Source organism: Aedes albopictus, chromosome 2, assembly GCF_035046485.1.
Source record: "Aedes albopictus strain Foshan chromosome 2, AalbF5, whole genome shotgun sequence".
Lineage (NCBI taxonomy): Eukaryota > Metazoa > Arthropoda > Insecta > Diptera > Culicidae > Aedes > Aedes albopictus.
The window spans coordinates 375,456,000-375,474,783 of NC_085137.1; the positions used below are offsets into that span (position 1 = coordinate 375,456,000).

At 40.4% G+C, this 18,784-nt stretch overlaps 1 protein-coding gene across 7 annotated transcripts in view; it reads right to left on the reverse strand.

The window, feature by feature from the left end:
- The window catches only part of LOC109422538 (microtubule-associated protein futsch), a 64,272-nt gene that overhangs the window by 20,163 nt on the left and 25,325 nt on the right, over positions 1–18,784 (reverse strand). The window contains exon 1 of one of the 7 annotated variants that reach the window (XM_029878795.2): positions 12,090–12,382. The exons of 5 other annotated variants lie outside the window; for them this stretch is intronic. The gene's annotated coding sequence lies outside the window, so the exon portion shown is untranslated. Of the gene's footprint in view, positions 1–171; positions 1,341–12,089; positions 12,383–18,784 lie in introns of those variants that run through there. One more of the 7 variants, XM_029878793.2, reaches the window with a different exon arrangement.

Genomic DNA, 18,784 nt, shown 5'->3' on the forward strand with positions numbered 1-18,784 from the left:
GGAGCAAAAGTAAATAAATTAACAACTCATGGTTGATGTGCTTCCCCCCAACCCAATGTATCTCTCGTGTGATGCATCGGCGGATGATGTTATATATCAATGTGTGAGTGTGATACTCTGATGTTAACCAACTTGTTATTTAAGAGTTTATAACAAATCAAAACAACTCACCGGAGCAAAGCAAGCAATAGATGAATTAACAGTTGTTAAACTCCGCTGGCGAACATCACAATACGTCCGACTGCTAGCAGCCTTGCACTAATACTAACGTTCCTGCCATGGATTTTATTTTGACCTCATTTTTTTTTTACTTTTGAGAGCGGTTTTCTGCGAGAGAATAGCCTACTCGGATGAGAACCGAACTTTCACGAATGAATACGAGCGGTATTTTCATGAAAAATGTTTGTTCCGGTAAGTATTTTTAAACTTTTAGAAAACAAGTACTAATTTATGACGATTTTCATATAAGGGCGGAACACCCAGCAGTAGTAACTGATTGAATTGAATTAGTATTTCCAAAAGTTGGAAATAGTTATGCCTATAAAACTAACCTAACTATTTACAAAACGATATTCCAGAATGTAAAATTTTGTGGCAAATAAGATGTAATTTTCAGAGCACCGACCGACAAATCCCATTCGCCTCCCTCCGTCATCGCCCACATCGACGCTCATCGGCCTCTATTCACACCATGCGGTGAGATTAGACAGCGTGAAACAGCAAACAGGTTTGATGCCGTTGGTGTTGTTGCAGGAGCGTATTGGAGGGACTTCTTTATTACAATGTAGCGTTGTACCAGTAGGTAATGTTAGTAGCCTTACGATACAAATTATAATTGAATGCGATTCGTTGTCCGATTTAAGTTATAATGTTGGATGTAGGGATGGACATGCGTAATTTGGATGTGGGATCGTTCATCAAGATCTCCTCTGTTCTTCCATATATAGGACGTTCAAACGAAGCACTTCAGGATAAGGTGGACAGCGAGGTGGACAGGTCGTGGCCTAGTGCCAAGTCATGTATTTATGGATGTACCCTCAGAGGAGACAGAACGGCAATGGCTTAACATGGCCAGTTCTCCCATATCCCATGATTTTCGTAGTTTATGAACAACTATCTACCCGCATGAACGATAACCATAAGACGTGCTTAACCACCCATTCGGGATACAATTCAAACAGTATGTGGTGTTGTTGAACCGTCTACATTACGGTCCGTGTATGGTATTGGTTTATTAGGGTTGTTTCCAAAAATAAAGTTCAATCTTTAGGTCATGTCTATGTCCGCTTCGCTTTCTGCTTCCCCAATATTGGTTTGCGGACTGTACAACGTACATAGCAGAGCCAGATAATCTCATCTTCTTACTCTCTCTCTGATGTGCGGTTATAGCACAGACAAAGCTGCAGAGTGCAGGTAGGTGATCAACTGGCGAGATATTTTGCTGTACATGTAATATAGCGCACTAGAACAATTGATTTGGTACTTTTGACATCTTAAGGTGTGCCCAAATGGTGTAAAGTTTTTCTTTTCCCTTAAGGGGTTGTTCACATAATATGAAACGCTTTAAAGAGGGAGGGGTTGGTTTGCCATAGTGAAATGGTCCGTACATAAGAAACCAATGCCACAATTTTTGAATAAGACTGGACTTCATGATGTGTGACGTAATTTATGGGCAATCCCTTATCAATCAGATACAATGTCTGATAATTTATTATATGTTTATATTTTACCTACAGGGAAACCATTTCAAATTTGGTGGTCTAAATTCAGGGGTCATCGAAAAACCACGTGCTATGGTGGAAACATCGCGGATTGTATCCACTGCTTCCTTTCACTTTGCTCTTTCATTTCATGCTTACTAATTGAAGCACAGCGTTTCATCATTTTCCTTTACAACTTTGTGCTTGCTTTATGAATTACGTAAGTAATGAGAGGAGGGGGTAGGGTAAGGATACCTCAACGTGTTCTCCATTTTCTCATAAAGACTTGTTGGATATAGATTCAACTTATTTTTTTTTTGAAAGACATTAAAGTGAAACGATGAGATACACCCATACTAGTAAATCCCACAAAATCAATAATCAACATGGAGCCAGATCCACACCGTCACTCCCCTCAGTCAATGAACCGTACCAAAATGTTAGAAAAAATGGTTGAAAATTTGATCCATTTTCCTTTGAAGTTGTGCGACGTACGAAAATTACGCTACGTATTTAGGGAAATAAAAGTGTATTTGATAAATGGCTCATGTCAAGGGGTTGTTCATAAATTACGTTATTCATACAGTGGGGACCCGATTTTGTCAGCCCCCGATTTTGTCTACCCCCGATTTTGTCTACCCCCGATTTTGTCAGCTTTTTGACCCGATTTTGTCAGCCTTTTTTGAAGTAAAAAATAAATTTGTATTTCATTCAGAATTTCCATTTTATAATCATTATTAATGCAGTTGATGTCTTTAGGCGTCATAGAAAAATTACGCAATGAACAAAACTCGTGTAACTTTTGAAAACGGCCAAAATTGTTTTTGCAAACTAACACATTGTGACAATTTTAGCACCCAACCCTCGCCAATGTTTTAAACCAATATTGTTTTAAATTGCTAAAAGATTCCAGTTCTCTCTCTTCTTGGCGTAACGTTCCAACTGGGACACAGCCTGCTCCTCAGCTATTTTATGAGAACTTTTACAATTTTTAACTGAGATCCCCCACAGCCAATGTTTATTTTGTATATGTAAATATATCGTGTGGTAGTCATGAAGATATTTTATACACAAGGTAGTTAAGGAAATGGCGATTATGAAATGGATTCTGAGCTAACCGGGAATCAAACTCGTCACCCTCAGCATGGTTTTGTTGATTGCACGTGCGCTTACCACATCGGGTATATGGGCTTAAAGACTATTCGTTTTAATTTCCTCTGGAACAGAAAAAAACAATAAACGCTGTTTGTTGTTGTGATTACAAGTCAATCTATTTACTTCTTTCCGGCATCTCTGAGATTCCTCTAGGTTTACTTGTTTGGATTCATTCAGGTAGGCTAACATTTAAAAAGGGCGCAACAATCATTTCGAATTTTTGCTTCTCCCTTCCTTCTGAGCACATGGCCCATTTTTCATGTAATCTCTGACCAGTAACAGATAGAGCAGACTCCCTTCTATCTGATAACGGGATAAAATTGTATAAATAAATTTAAACACGCCTAGACAAAGAATTGTTCATGCATTCTTCTTATGACACCCCACGTTGACGAACTCCTGAGATTCCTTCAGAAATTCTTGCTGGTATTCCTGTAGGACTTTATTCAGTAATTTCTACAGGAACTCCTCTACCTAAGTAACACACTTGTCACCGAAGAGTCACGTCGGCGCAGGTTTTTGTTGCGCAGAAGTCACTGTGACTTACTTCTAACAAATAAACTTTAACTTGTAAGAAGTAAGTCACAGTGACTTCTGCACAACAAAAACCTGCGCCGCCGTGACTCTTCGGTGACAAGTGTGTTACTTGGGTAGTTATTAAGAGAATTCTGTAGATACTTCTGCAAAAAATCCTATATGAATAACTGCGTGCCATGGAACAACGTGTCCATGGATAAATCTACGGAAGGCACAAATTTCCCAAATGGAAGAGAACGTGTCCCTGGAGCCAACCTTCTGATGAATAAATCTAGCGATTTTCCTAGGGATTTTTTTTTAAGAATTCCTCTTAGGATTCCTGCAGGGATCCTTCTGAGAATTTCGTAAAATGTTCCTCTATTAATGCCTTCAGTAATTACTCATACAAGAATTCCTCTAGAGATTTCACTATGATTCCTCTGTTAGATTTCCCGATTGGGCATCCTCTATGGATTTCCCGGGGACCCGCTTCAGATTTTTTCAGGGTTACCTCTTGGTATTTCTCTACGAAAATCCCTTGGTATTGCTTCTGAAATTCCTTTAGAAAATTTTGTTGGAAACTCTTCTGGAATTCATGCAAGAATTTAACAATTCATTTCTGCTATGGTTTCTCCTTAAACTGCTCCAGATATTTCCCCAGTATTTTTTTCCAGGAATTCCTCCTTGGATTTATCAAGGAGATTTCTTCAAAGATAGCAATAGGGATTCTTTCAATGATTTTTCAGAAAATGCTAAAGAAATGCCTCTAGAGATTTCTACGGAGATTGCAGTAAGGATTCTTTCAGAAATTACTTAAGAGATTTATCCGGAGCTCCTGTAAAGGTTTTTGCAGAAACTACTTAGGGGATCCCTTCGGGAATGTCTTGAGGATTACGTTCCGCATATCCTCGGGTAGTTTCTCTAAAAAAATCCCCGAACATTTCTTCAAAGATTTCTCTAGAGATTCTTTAGAGATAAGGCTCTGGAAATTAAAGTGAAATAGCGGAAACGTAGCCAATTCGAACAGTATGAGTGTCTATACTTGTCAATCAGATGTTGGTTCATTTGCATTCGTTGACAGCTAAAGTTAGATGGTATGATTTAAACTGCGCTAACCAGTGTCAACTGTCTTCTGTAGACCATAATTGCTAAGCTAAAAGAAGGCTGTGTTCCAGTAGGGATGTTATGACAATAAGAAAAATAAATAAAAGATTCAATAGTTCTGCTGTAAAAAAGCACTAAATGTTAACTTTGCCAAATACCATTTTTTCCTGTGCCCTTAACACACTTTGGATTTTTTTACCACAAAAGGTTCGTTCAAATATTACGTAACGCAAAATTTGGCAATTTTAGACCCTATCCGCTATCCCTCCACCGCGTAACTATTTTTGAAAGAGAAATTTTCAAATTTTGTATGAAGCGTAACAAAGAGCTGGAAACCCCCCCCACCCCCATTTTCGTTACGTAATATTTGAACGAACCCAAAGCAGACCCTCCACACCTATCTCCGTCTCTGACGTGCTCAGAACAATTTTTCATGAATAAAAAATGATTTTAAAAAATGTCCCGATTTTGTCAGGTACCCGTTTTTGTCAGCCCAAAATGCTACCAGGGGCTGACAAAATCGGGTCCTTACTGTATTTCGATCATCTCGGACAAGTTCCTCCCCCTTCGTAAACTTTTCAGGCCAAACAAGTCTAAAGGTCCAATCTGCAGAAGAGAGGCTCTCTTTGGTTTCCCTCTCTTTCGTTAATATCTTAGCTGTTTCTTTGTGTTATAATTATCTCCTTGCATTGAACGATGGTCAAAACAATCGCCTTTTGATTTGTACTGCAAAGATAGTTGAAAAGTGTGCCATTACATTGCAATAATTGAAAGAGAAATTGAACAAAGAGAGCCTCTCAAATGCAGATAGGACCTATTGAAATGTTTGGCCTGTTTTGTCCATACACAAATTTGAAAATTTGTATGGAGCGTCTACGTAGTTTCTGTGGGTGTCGCCTAAATGATACATTTTGTATACAAATATATTTAGACTTAAAATGTTATGTTATGACCGGTATACACCTAAAAAGTCAAGATATGTGCTTCACCAAAATGCTTTTTTTCTCATACAAAACCAAATTCTTCATCCAGGGCCACCGAGCGTCAGAAACTTTTTATTTCTCTTTCCAACACGCCCCACGTTTGACGACACCACCGCACAGTGCTCTCCGACCGATCGCAGTAAGCCGTGCTCACCTCCGGTACAAGGCAGACACACAAAACCAAAGCGTAGCAGGCGAACGAACAAGCAATCTACGTAAAACACGACATCGGAAACAGAATCGCCGGCGTCGTAGCTGTTTGGATTGGCCGGGCGGTTTAGGGAGCGGTTGAGAGAAATTGATTTTGCAGTACTGTACCACCAGTAGTGTACTGTCGGAAACAAAATGGCGCTGGGTAGAGGTTCTGATGATCACATCGTTAGTTGAATGACATCCCAGGGTATCTTCCATGGATCATGATACGAAATATGACCACACACAATGAATAGATTGTATTACATAACGAACATGCATAGTTAAACTACTCCTAATTGTTTTTTTGCGAATTAGTAATATGTTAAGGACACGAGAAAGTGGATCGATAAAATAAATAGTTGCTAAACACACAATAGGAAAAAAACAGGATGTATAACAAAGGGCGTTACGCCGTACTAAGGTGGCACATAATAAAAACCACTCACCAATCACCATACAACACTAGGCACAAACCTAGCAGCCAGTCGAGGGTGAAACGAGAACGTGCGATAGCTAGCAGCACTGTACTGTACTCATACCAAGGCGCACTGCTGAAACGAATCGTAGAAAGTGTGCAAGATAACCTAAATTTATCTCGTCTCAAAGAGACCATTCGCAGTGCTATTTGACGGTTCTGTGTTAATATTTTGGAGCGTTTTTTTAGGTATCGGCTCTACCTCTCCTACGTCGTCTTGCAATCAATTACTTTTTGATTTATGACTATAACAAATTTGCATTTAAAAACTAAATATACCAGGAATGTTGAAAAATTTATGAACACTTCCTCAGCATATTTGTAAACTTAAAAACGTACTGACCATGTGTGAAGCCCACCGCCACCCTCGCATTCTTCATGCACTCCATGCAACAAATTCGTACATACGTTCATACGTATTCTTCAGAACTCCATTGACCAATCCAAATTCCTGTGTGGTAGTGGTTTGTGTTCAGATTTCCCGTGTTAATCTATCTGTAAGAACTTTGTAAACATCTTTTGTTCTCCCGTATATGGATAGGCTTGCATTAGGTTTCGTGAGACATTTTTTGGACAACTCAATAGTGGTTTCTGCTTTTAGTGGTGTTGCGTGTACGTACACGCTGCATTACACGAACACTACCTGAGTTACTGGTTGAAAATAGTAAACAAAGATCAGCTGTTCCCAGCAAAATCAAATGGGCATATTTTCAACCAGTAGATTTGCATTAGTGTTCGTGACACCGCGCTGCGAAACCACTATGCGCCCCAGCAAATGTAAAGTGCACTTCGTTAAAACCGGTTTCATGAGAGTAGGTGGCTCCGTGCATCAATGATTAGCTTGGTTTGATACACATGTATACAGCTTCCATAGTCATTTGCCATTATTGACCTAGATAACGTCTGAAATATCTGCACGCAAAAAGTGTCGATTACCTATCCCCTTCCCCTTATGTCACATTTTTTGTATGAGGTTGCCGGATTAGGTGTAAGCTTAGACCGAATATCCCAGAAACCCCTTTCCTACAAAACGGTGACATAATTTATGAACTCTCCTACTGTGTGGGCTTCGTGGCCGTGTGGTTAGCGGCGTTATTGTCCAGGCGTATTATAAGCCTCGGAGTGTAGTTTCGATTCCCGCTCCAATCGATGAAAACTTTTTGTTTAATGAAAACAATATCACTAGGCCACTGGATGTTCTATGTGTTGTTTGTTGTCTCTGGATAAAAAAGGGCCAAATTGTATTTATTTTTAATGTGCAATACATAGTCAATTGGCTTGTTATCAATTTGGATCAGCTAATCGCTTAATTTATGAAAGAAAATTTGACAGAAGGTGTCGGATACCAACACTGTGTTGTCATTTTGTAAAATTACTTCTAAACATTTTAACTGAACAACACGTTTAAGGCTGACACAGCGAATTGGAACTCTTTTAAGGTCCCTCAGCTCCCTGTCATTCAACTCTGATCCCTACCTTCTAGTTGGAATCGGCCGGGATACGAGTAACCTAAGATAAGATCGGGCAAGCAACCCCCGTGGGATTTTTGGTCGTATGCATTCAGGGACTGGGGGCATGCTTCGTTGAACTTACTGGGTCCCTTCGGTCAGTAAATCGGGGGTTGGTGTTAGGCCCTGCGAGCCGACCGTGAAAAAACCGAAGCACCGAAAAAACAGCAAGAGAATACGAAGCGAGACCAACGGCAATGATCACAGCGAACAAAGAGAACTTGCGATTGGAAGCTCGGTACGTGGAACTACAGATCCCTCAATTTCATCGGGAGCACCCGCATACTTGCCGATATACTGAACTACCGCGTGTTCGAACAGGGCCAACGGTGCGAACTTTTAGAGGTAATCATGCCATTTATCAGAGTTGCGGCAACGCACGCGAGCTGGGAACAGTTTTTATCGTACAAGAAAGGTGACAAGTTGGAGTGTGAGAACTTCAGTGCGATCCCAAGCCTGAACGCCGCATACAAAGTGCTATCCTAGATCAACTTTCATCGTCTTTCACCTAAAGTGAATGAGTTTGTGTGAAGTTATCAAGCCACTTAAAAACGGACCAGATCTTTGCTGTGCGCCAAATCCTCCAAAAAATGCCGCGAATACCAGGTCCCAACGCATCACCTGTTCATCGACATCGAGGAGGCGTTAGACTGTATCGACCGTACAGAGATATGGAAATTTATGACCAAGAACGGCTTGCATGAGAAACTGATTAGACTGATTGAAGCAACGATGAACGGTGTGCAAAACTGCGTACGAGTTTCGGATGAACTATCCAATTCATTCGAATCTCGCCGAGGACTACGACAAGGTGATGGATTCTCATGCCTACTTTTCAAGATCACTCTGGAAGGTGTAATGTGACGATCCGGGCTCAACAGCCGGGGTACGATTTTCACAATATCCGGTCAATTTGTGTGCTTTGCTGCGGATGACATGGACCATGGACACTATCGGCAGCACATTTGGAACGGTGGCAAAACTGTACACCCGCCTGAAAAGCGAAGCAGCAAAGGTCGGACTGTTGGTGAATGCGTCCAAAACGAAGTACATGCTGGCAGGCGGAACCGAACACGACCGGGTCCATTTAGGTAATAATGCGACGATAGACGGGGATACCACAGAGAAACAGACGTAACTCTTAGCACAGACAAACAGACGTAACACTTCGAGCATTTTTTCAAATCAAATCATAGTCACGTAAACATCTTCGCCCAATGCTAAAAGGACTGAGTTTGGCCGACCATCAACTAGGTGGCGGTAGTGGGCAAACGTCAAACTCAAGCAAAAACGATGCGAGCGCCACGGGTGGCCAGTTGGCCAACTATCAAATATTTAAATAGACCGTTAAATCGGTGTACGATGCAAAATATCAGAGTGTTACGTCTGTTTGTCTGTGCTCTTAGAACAAATTCCATTGAAAAACATCGTCACCAAAACATAACCGCCCAATGCTAAACGTACTATGCTTGGCCGAGCGATCACTAGGTGGCAGTAGTGAGCAAACGTCAAACAGGGCCAAAAAACGACGCCAGCGCAGCGAGTGTTCAATCGACCTACAACCGAAAATTTGAATCAACCGTTGAATAGGTGATCGATGGGAAGCGAGCGGGGTGTGACGTCTGTTTCCCTGTGGGGATACCTTCGAGGTGATGGAGGAATTCATCTACATCGGATCCTTACTGTCGGCTGAGAACAATGCTAGTCGTGAAATACGAAGGCGTATCATCAGTGGAAGTCGTGCCTACTACGGGCTCCAGAAGAAGCTGACGTAAAAAATATTAACCCCCACACTAAATGCTGATAAGTGTTATGGTCCTCTACGGACACGGGACATGGACCATGCTCGAGGAGGATCCACAAGCAGTTTTCGAGCGACGCGTGCTAAGGACAATCTTCGGCGGTGTGCAGAAGAATGTTGTCTGGCGGAGAAAGGTGAACCACGAGCTCTCTACACTTTACGGCGATCCCAGCATCCAGAAGGTGGCAAAAGCCGGAAGAGTACGGTGGGCAGGGCACGTTGCAAGAACGCCGGACAACAGTCCTGCAAAGTAGGTATTCGCGACTGATCCGGATGGCACAAGAAGGCGTGGAGCGCACGATGAGCGGACCAGCGGGAAAGTGACTTGACGTGCATTGGGCGTAACCGAGGATGGAGAGGGCAGCCACAAACCGAATATTGTGACGAACTATTGTTGATTATGTCTCAACTCAAATATGATGTTGATGATGATGATGATGATAAAAGCGTACCCACCATCTGCGCAAGGATTACCTATGGCTGCAGAATGATTCCGGAAAGGAATGATCTACCTGATGGTTTGTTGTAGTAGGGTTAGTTAGAATTCCTGAATTCCTTCGGTAGTCTACAAAAAGTTGCTATCTCATGACGACAGTCTGGCAACTCCACGAACTTAAGTCCGATCATCAGTTCATCTAACTTCCTTACGCTACCCACACGGTTGCGAAATATAACAGTTTAAACACAACACATACAAACAGACGTAACACCTTGAACGATTTTCATGGAAATCCATAGCCCAGGTCACACAACCATCACCTGGTGGAAAAGTTGAACGAATCACTGTGTTGTGCAATATCATCAACAGAAGGCGCTAGTGTGAAACGTCAAACGCATAGAAAAACGATGCGCGCGCCTCTGGTTGTGAAAGTCACACCTATGCAAATTTAAAATGATCGTTAAAAGCGTGGTCGATGGAAATTTCGCAAGTGTTACGTCTGTTTGTCTGTGGTTTAAACGAGCAGAAAATTACATTTTTGACAGGATGTCCCATCTCAAATCAGGCCAAACATTTCAATATCATAACTGCATTTGAGAGGCTCTCTTTGTTCACTTTCTCTTTCAATTATTGCTATGTAATGGTACACTTTTCAACTACTTTTGCAGTACAAATCAAAAGACGATTGTTTTGACCATCGTTCTATGCAAGGAAACAATCATAATTCAAATAAACAGCTGAGATGTTAACGAAAGAGAGCCTCTCTGCTGCAGATAGGACCTTTAGATATGTTGGGCCTGAAATGTGATGTTGAGCAAATAAATGTATGTATGTATGCAAATAAATGTAAGCTGTTTGTACACAGGGTCAAATATTTGTCCAAAAAGAAACCAATGCTCAAACATCTTGTTTGGCTCGATCGAATTTTCATTAGTGAACTGATGTTGTTTTTTGAGTTCTTTCTTTGTCAAATATTTGAGCCTGTGCACTGACAAATTAAGAGTGTCAATTGCATTGGCACATTTGCATCAGAGGGGAAAAGTAGGCCATTTCATCATACTTCAGCCATAATCAAGGATGGGATCATTCATTTGCAATCAGTTACATTCACTTGCTGTTAACTCGCTTCAGAAACATCGTAGCAAAAATCAATGTATGGAACACATTTTCATTTTTGTTTTACCTAAAACTTTGTAGAACAATGTACTAGCGTAGCAACAATAATTAAGTCAACAGAAACCAGCGAACGCAACTCTCCACGGCGTGAATGTAATTTACATTCACGGCGTGGAGAGTTGCCTTCACAGCTCGTTCACGACTTTGGTATGCATGTGCGACCCTAATGTCATTCGACAAACTTTCAGATAAAACTACAAGGTTAAATTCATCCATACATTGTTTTGATAGCATGCTTCTGAACCGAGATAGTAGCAAGTGAATGTAATTCTTTGCAAATGAATGATCCCATCCCTGGCCATAATTACACAATAGTTACTCATGAGACACATTGCAAAAATATGTGTTTTCAACACGAGTCGAACATTTATCACACGTTGTCGAGTTTAAAATACGTGCTAAAAACGAGTCTCGCAACATGTTTAATACACAATTTTATGCAATGGTTCTTCATAATGTAACTCATGGGAGAATGTAGGACATTATAATACTAGAATGTGTTCAATAAAATAGAAATTATTATACTGAATTGAATAAAATAAATATAAAATACCATTACGCTACGTTATTTAGCCACACAATAAGCCCCTTTGCTAATCAGTCATTCACGTCGATTACGTATAACCTCTCTACACATTGCGAGCTACGTGCGCTACGCTATGCTGAGAGCCCTTCCCTTTTTTACCGTAACAGCTCGCGAACGAATGAACGATCAGAATAGAAACAGCCAAACGTTATAAAGGTGCCATGTAGAAACAACCCAAATCAACAACCCGCACGACGCGTCTTTAGGCTGCCGTCCGCGGAGAACATGGTCCGCAAGCAAAGCAAAGCTGAGCAAATGTAGCCTCCCGTGCCCCAACAGCAAATTAACAATTAACAACTCCGGCTGGTGGACGACGTACGCCAGCCGATTGTGGTGTGCGATGTAACGTTATGTTGTGTATCATGTATGTGTGTGTCTCTGTGGGTGTGTGCGTGTAAACACTGAAGTGTTAACCCACTTGTTATAAATATAACAATGCAAAATAACTCACCAGGGCGGGTAGACAAGCTGCGGATTGATAACAAACTCACAACACGGCAACCGGAGACAGAGCGTCCGATTGCTAGCAGCACTGCACTAATACTAACGTGCCGGCCATGAAAGTCAATATAACCTCATTTTTGCCAGTGGGAGAATCTTCGGCACCGAAGAGAGCCGAAGTTGAACGAGTGAGCACGAGTGGGTTTTCTGTATCAGATCTTAATACAATATTTAAAATACTTTGGATATTTTTTGAGTTAATTTATGGAAATTTACTATTTATGCTTAAAGTAATGAAACTCAATTAGCGTTGAAAATGGAAATACGTTAATATTGAATAATATACAAGCATAATTGTTAACTGAACGTTTCTGTTAGCTACCATATATTAAGTTTTAAAATGTACACCATGACACACCATTTCCAGTAATTTATCTAGAAACTGCTTCAACTAAACGCCCATATCAGTATCACTCTGCTTCACATTCCATGTTCTCATCGTGAGATTACACTCCATCAAAGCGAAACGGGTGAAACGGGTTCGATGTTGTTGGTTTTGTAGCCTGACGAGAGCGTATCAAAGACAGCTCTTCGCTACGTAGATGCAGCGTTGGCTGTGCAGTGTATTACATTGAAGCACACTTTTAAAGTTTTATTTATCATAGTCATGTCATTATTTAGTTATGAGAAATAAGTAATACTATATTTTCAAAATAGTTTGTAAACCATATTACTGGATTCTGAGATGAATTAAATAATAGTTATTTATGCAACAAGTTGCAAAATGAGGATTTTTTCAGCACGAGTCGTACATTTATCCAACGAGGCTTGCCGAGTTGGATAAATACGACGAGTGCTGAAAAAATCGAGTTTTGCAACGAGTTGCATACAACATTTTTTGCAATTATAAAAAAAATACCTTGAGTACGATCATCACACATGCCTCAAGAGAGAAACCACGTGCAAGCAGACATGCGCACAAACCCTTTTTTCAATCAGGTAGGCTGTGTTCACAAGCATCAAAAGTACACGGAGTTGCGTCAAAAACGAGCGTTGTTTGCTACTGCTGGTTCTCACTCTACGTCTGTTTGGCTGACCAAATCAGAATTGGAATCACTTCTAATCAGATTAGGTCTGCCAAGCAGACATAGAAGCAGCCATCAAATCGATATAAAATTATGGAAGGTCATTAATGTTTCGGAAAAACCTGTGAAAAGTGTACCCTTGCAAAAGTGCCGAAAAGTACTACTTTTCGGCACCCTTAAAGGTGCAGAAAAGTACTACTTTTCGGCACTTTTATACTAGTGAAGAAAAGTAGGCCATTTCGGCACAATTTCGGTGATTGAAAAGTTCAATCTTATGCCATATAATTGCAAAAACATATTTTCACATTATCTTCGTAAAACTTTCAATATATAATTAGTAAGAATAAGTTTCCAGAAAAATATAATTGATTTCTCCCAAATTGACAATTTTTCGATGAAAATGAGAATCATTTATGTACATCATGTCACTGTCAATATAGTGTACGTCGCGGACGGAACATCGATCGCAGCAAGCTGTGCTCTCTCTTGTGCAGTCGTCATCCACACGAATAGGAAGAAGCTGCTGCAGGAAACGACTACCAATTCTGTTATACCGTTGTTCTTGAATCTTGAATGATTATCTTACTGCATTTCACCGTTTTTTATTTTCTGCGTTAAAAAACTACAAGATTGCTTTAAAATTTATTGGATTTTTTGCACACAAGTGCACAGCCACGGTTTTCATTCCCCTTTTACTTCATCCTTATGTGAAACAACATTGCGGCGGTGTTTGCTCAAATGCGGCTGTTTCGTTCGTGAACCATAGACCGCGTGCACGTTTGTATAAAGCTTAAGCTTCCTTTTGGGAACATTAATGAGGAGTCAAATTAGTGTTTAAACTCCTCTCCCGAAAAGCCTACGTGGTGTCTGACTGACCCCTTCAGTAGGCCGGCTCCAGAGGAACTGAGTGACCCCTTATAACCAAACGAATGATATATTCTGTAACGGAAGAACTTACAACATGACAAGAATAAATTCGGAACATATAAATTTAGGGAGCATCCATAAATGACGTTTCATATGATTCTTGTTTTTGAACCCACACACCCCCCCCCCCCGTCGTTGACCATTTTCTCATACAAAATATATAATTCGTAGTGTAATCGAAGATCCAAAGATGCCCCCCCTCAGATAGGTACACCATTTATGAACGATCGCTGATAGTTTTCAATACCATGCTTTAAATTTGGTTCGCCCATAGAATTCGCCAAGCCAGAATAAAGAGGAAGAGTTCTGGGAAACGTTAGGGGCTGTTCATAAACCACGTAGGTCAAATTTCGGGAATCTCAGTCACAGCTCCTCTCTCCCCCTCGTAGACTTTTGTTCATACACGAGCGTAGACACTGAGCATACCCCCCCTTCCTTCCTAAAATCCACGCGTTTTATGAACGGTCCCTTACGGCGAAAAAAATATAAGTACTGATTCATGTCCTTGAACGACCCACTTTTCGGAAATCCAAAGTCGTACAAAAAAAAAATCCCATACAAAAAATATACATGAAAACTAGCCTCCATCCGGGGGCCGTCGAGTGGCAAAAGCGTTTTATTTCTCTTTCAAACATTCCCCACAATCATCGCCGCCATGCACAGCATTTCCGATCGCAGCAGGCTGTGCGCTCTCCGACGACGCGAAGCACATACAGCCAAAGCGTTGTAGCAGGCAAACGAACGACCAGCTGCTTATCTAAAAACACGACATCGAAAGGAGAAGCGACACAGTTGGCTGACGGCGACGTTGGAAGAAATCGATTTTGCAGTACTGTACACCAAGACTTGTATGTATAGGAAACAAAATGGCGCTGGTGTGTGTATGACATAGAAAAGACATTCACTATAAATTACAAATAATATGTTTCATTATTCAAATTTTAATAACTTTTATAATGCATGGAATGTCATTAAATTACGTTTTACATGAAAGGTGCACAATAGGGAAGGGCGCCATAAAGCAAAGAAGCTTTTAAGAAGAGGAAGGTTTTAACTCCTTCCCAGTTCATATAAATAGTAAGACAAGATATGTACAACCCAAAAACTACGACAGAGCAAAATGGCAGTAAAATTGAGGTGACGTGGTTTATGAACAACTTTTAATAAACCTTTTTGAAAAATTCCGCAGTACAATAAATTAAACCCTAAAATGTTGAATGCTTAAGTATAAGCATCGCCGCACTTTTTTTAAAACATTCTAGCCCTAAACACCGAACTAAATAAATCTTATAATCTGGACATCAATTGTGTCTTAGAATCAAAGCAAAGTTTTCGACAAATTTGAATACATACAACTTCAAATATGTATGAAGTCTGCATATCAGAAACTTTCACGCGGAAATCTTTCTTCCACGTGGAAGCCGTCCATAAATTACGTATGCGTTAATGGTGTGGGGGTACCTCTCGCTAACAATTTATACCATCACTTTTCTTCACTGTAACAGGCAACAGTATGGTATGGTAGAAGAAATACATGCCTAAATGAACAGAGGGGTTTTTTTTGCCTGACGCAATTGATAAGAGACCACGTGGACTTTTTGAGGGGAGGAGGGTATGACTAAAGACACTGTATGCTAAAGACACGAAATCTGATGATTGTTGCTATTGATGATGATTGTCGCGTGATGACGATGATGCTGTCGAGCAATGCTTTTAAAGTGCGTTTGACAGGTCTCCTGCTCGATTGGAATGACATTGACAGCAAATTTGGAATTCCAATTGGAACATTTCGTGTCTTTGCATATAGTGTCTTTAGGTATGACCATCTACGCTCCATACAAATTTTAAAATTTTTGTATGAACAAAAGCTTACGAGGGTGGAGGGGGTGTCTGAGATGGCCAAATTTTGGTCTACGTGTTCTATGAACATCCCCTGAGTGTAGAATTAGCGTTATGTTAAAATACACATAAATAAAAACAAAAAAAAAACATCCCTTTAGCGTTCCTTTGAAGTTGAAATCCGTCTTTTTCATATGTCTTTGGCAATTTTTATTCCCCGCATTCTTGCTTGTATTTCATGAGAATCATTCAAATTCGCATTCCCTCAAATATCAAATAGAGCAAGTCAGAAGCAGAGAATACTATTGCTAGGTGGGAAATTTATTGATTTTCTGCCATTTTGGCAGCGGTTCCAATTGAACTTTTCTACACGACTTTCTACTGTACGTACATATCTCACAGTGTACAAAAAAATAAATCAATCGGTATGAAATTAACTAGGGTAAGTGCACCAATTATGGCTATAGTACCAATTATTCGCCATAGTTGATTTTCACCCTTTAACGATGTAAATCAATTTCGTTTGTACTTTGTCAGCCGATTATGTTGTCTTTCCTTGACTCATATGACGCCGACGATGATTGGTTTTATGCATTATATTTTCTACACCCTCTGTGTGGTTGGTGTGGTGGTGTGGATAGAGTGCGCGTATCGCGTATGTTTTTAGTAATGTTCCAGGTTCGAATCCCGTCGCGGGCACAATTTTTGTTAATTTGCTTTGAAAAGATTTTCGTGAAAATTGGGTGAGAGAAAATTTAACAGAACGAAAAGAAATTATCTGCAGGTTGAAGCGATTTTCAGTTATCATGAATCGCTACTCTCGAAAGAAGTGCTGGAGGGGAAAATTGTTCCTCAAGCAAAATAGTGAAAATAAGCTCTCCCGCCGCCGTGAGAATAGCCATATTTCGTATCGCTGAAACGAAAATTACGAACCCTGAAATCAACAATAAAAAGTTTGTGAACAACAGGATCACGTTCACAAAAAATAGCCGCACTCATTTAAACTCCACGTTTTTCTCAAATCATGGTAGAAATAAATCATTTTCCTTAAAATGACGGCTTCCTTGCACCCTTTTTTGCCATAGTGTACTAGTTATAGCTAACCCCATAAGAAATGCATGCAAATCAAGATGCAAATAGTGCGAAAAGGAACCAAGCTTAAAAAATGTAACCATAACTGGTACAGGGTTCCTATCATTGGCATACGCTGTACAGTGAGGATTCGCTCGTTGGGTCACGACTGCGCCCCGATTAGCGAATCGTGTTCGTTCGTTGGGGCAACTGACAACTGATCAAAATGCTGTAGACACACGCAAGTGACGAGAAATATGTCACGAAACACTCACATACTTGCACAAACGTTCTGTATATAGGAGCTGCGATGCGACGGCGGTTAGACGTCAAACTCTTTTTGACATCGATTTTGACATTGACAGTGCTTTTTAGTTGGGTTTTGCCCCAACCAGTGAACATTCAACTATCGAGACAACCCATCTAACGAGCCGCCAACGAACGAATCGGCACTGTAATAAATACTAAAAGTAGTTTTGGCTCCGTTTCTATATTTTTCCTGTAAAGTATGGAAACTAAGCTGTCTTTTAACTTATTGATAATATTCGTTGGTCTTCTAGTTATTTTTGTATAAATAGTTTTCCTTAGGTAGTACCATAATTGGTACACGCACCCTACTGACAATCTTGCACTTAAGGTAAAGGTATGATCGACCACAGATAAACAGACGTAATCCTCTTATAATTATTACCATCGAAGACCGATTTAACCAAGAATGGAAGTTGAATGTTTCGCAGGGTATTTATCAGTTGTTGTAAAACCGAGTGTTTCGTTCAAATGTCTTTACGAGTATGCTGATTGCATACGGGTTGAAAAGGTTGCTCGGTCAACAATGATGGCATTGCGCCAATCGTCGTTGTTTCTCGAGTGTACGTATCGCGCGTGATAAAGGGCCATGTATAAACCACGTGGTCATGTGGGGGGGGGGGGGGAGGGTGTTCGGGCAAAGACCACGGTCCATACAAATTTATTTATTTTTTTGTATGAACGAAAGACCACGCTGGGGGGGAGTCGAAATCTCCCAAAAAATGACCACGTGGCTTATGGACAGCCCCTAAGTGCTTCTAGTCTTGATTATCGGATTGCGCTTGATCTCAGGTTTGCGCTGGTCAAAGTGAACCACCATGGTATTGAATGATCGTACGGAATTCAGTTCTGGTCGCATGGCGCTTGTTTTTGGCTGGACACCGGACCGAACGGACGTGGCTGAAGATCATACAACTTGCTGTAAAACTCTCACTCGGAAGCTGTGGACCGATTTCCCACAATAATCAACTGTTTTCCAAAGTATTCAGTCGAATTCGATAATTATACAATCGTACCGTAATCAGCATTTAGTTAAATTATCATATTTACAACTAACATTTATTCTTTCAGCGGTAACCAGGTAAAATGGCTCGAACTCTTGGACATATTCTGAGTAGATATATAATTAACATTTTCTCCCCCATCTCCGCTGATCGTAAGGACCTGGTCAGGTGTCAAACAATGAAAGGTTTGTCAAGTACCAGTACCAAGTACCATGAGAAGTTATAAAGCTAGCAGCAACATTTTCGTATCACTCGTAGAGTCGTAGATTTTCATCCATACAACAATTTTAAAATTTACCCCGTAACGTGTGTAGATCACCTTAGAATGGTGTGTTGCGGTGTAAGATCTACCACATCAAATTGGGATCTTGATATTTACAGTATTTATAAATATTCCAAAATTAAGGTTTGATGAACTTTTTTGTGTTTTGTAGTTTATTTTGTTTCCATGTACTGCTTATTAACATTTTATT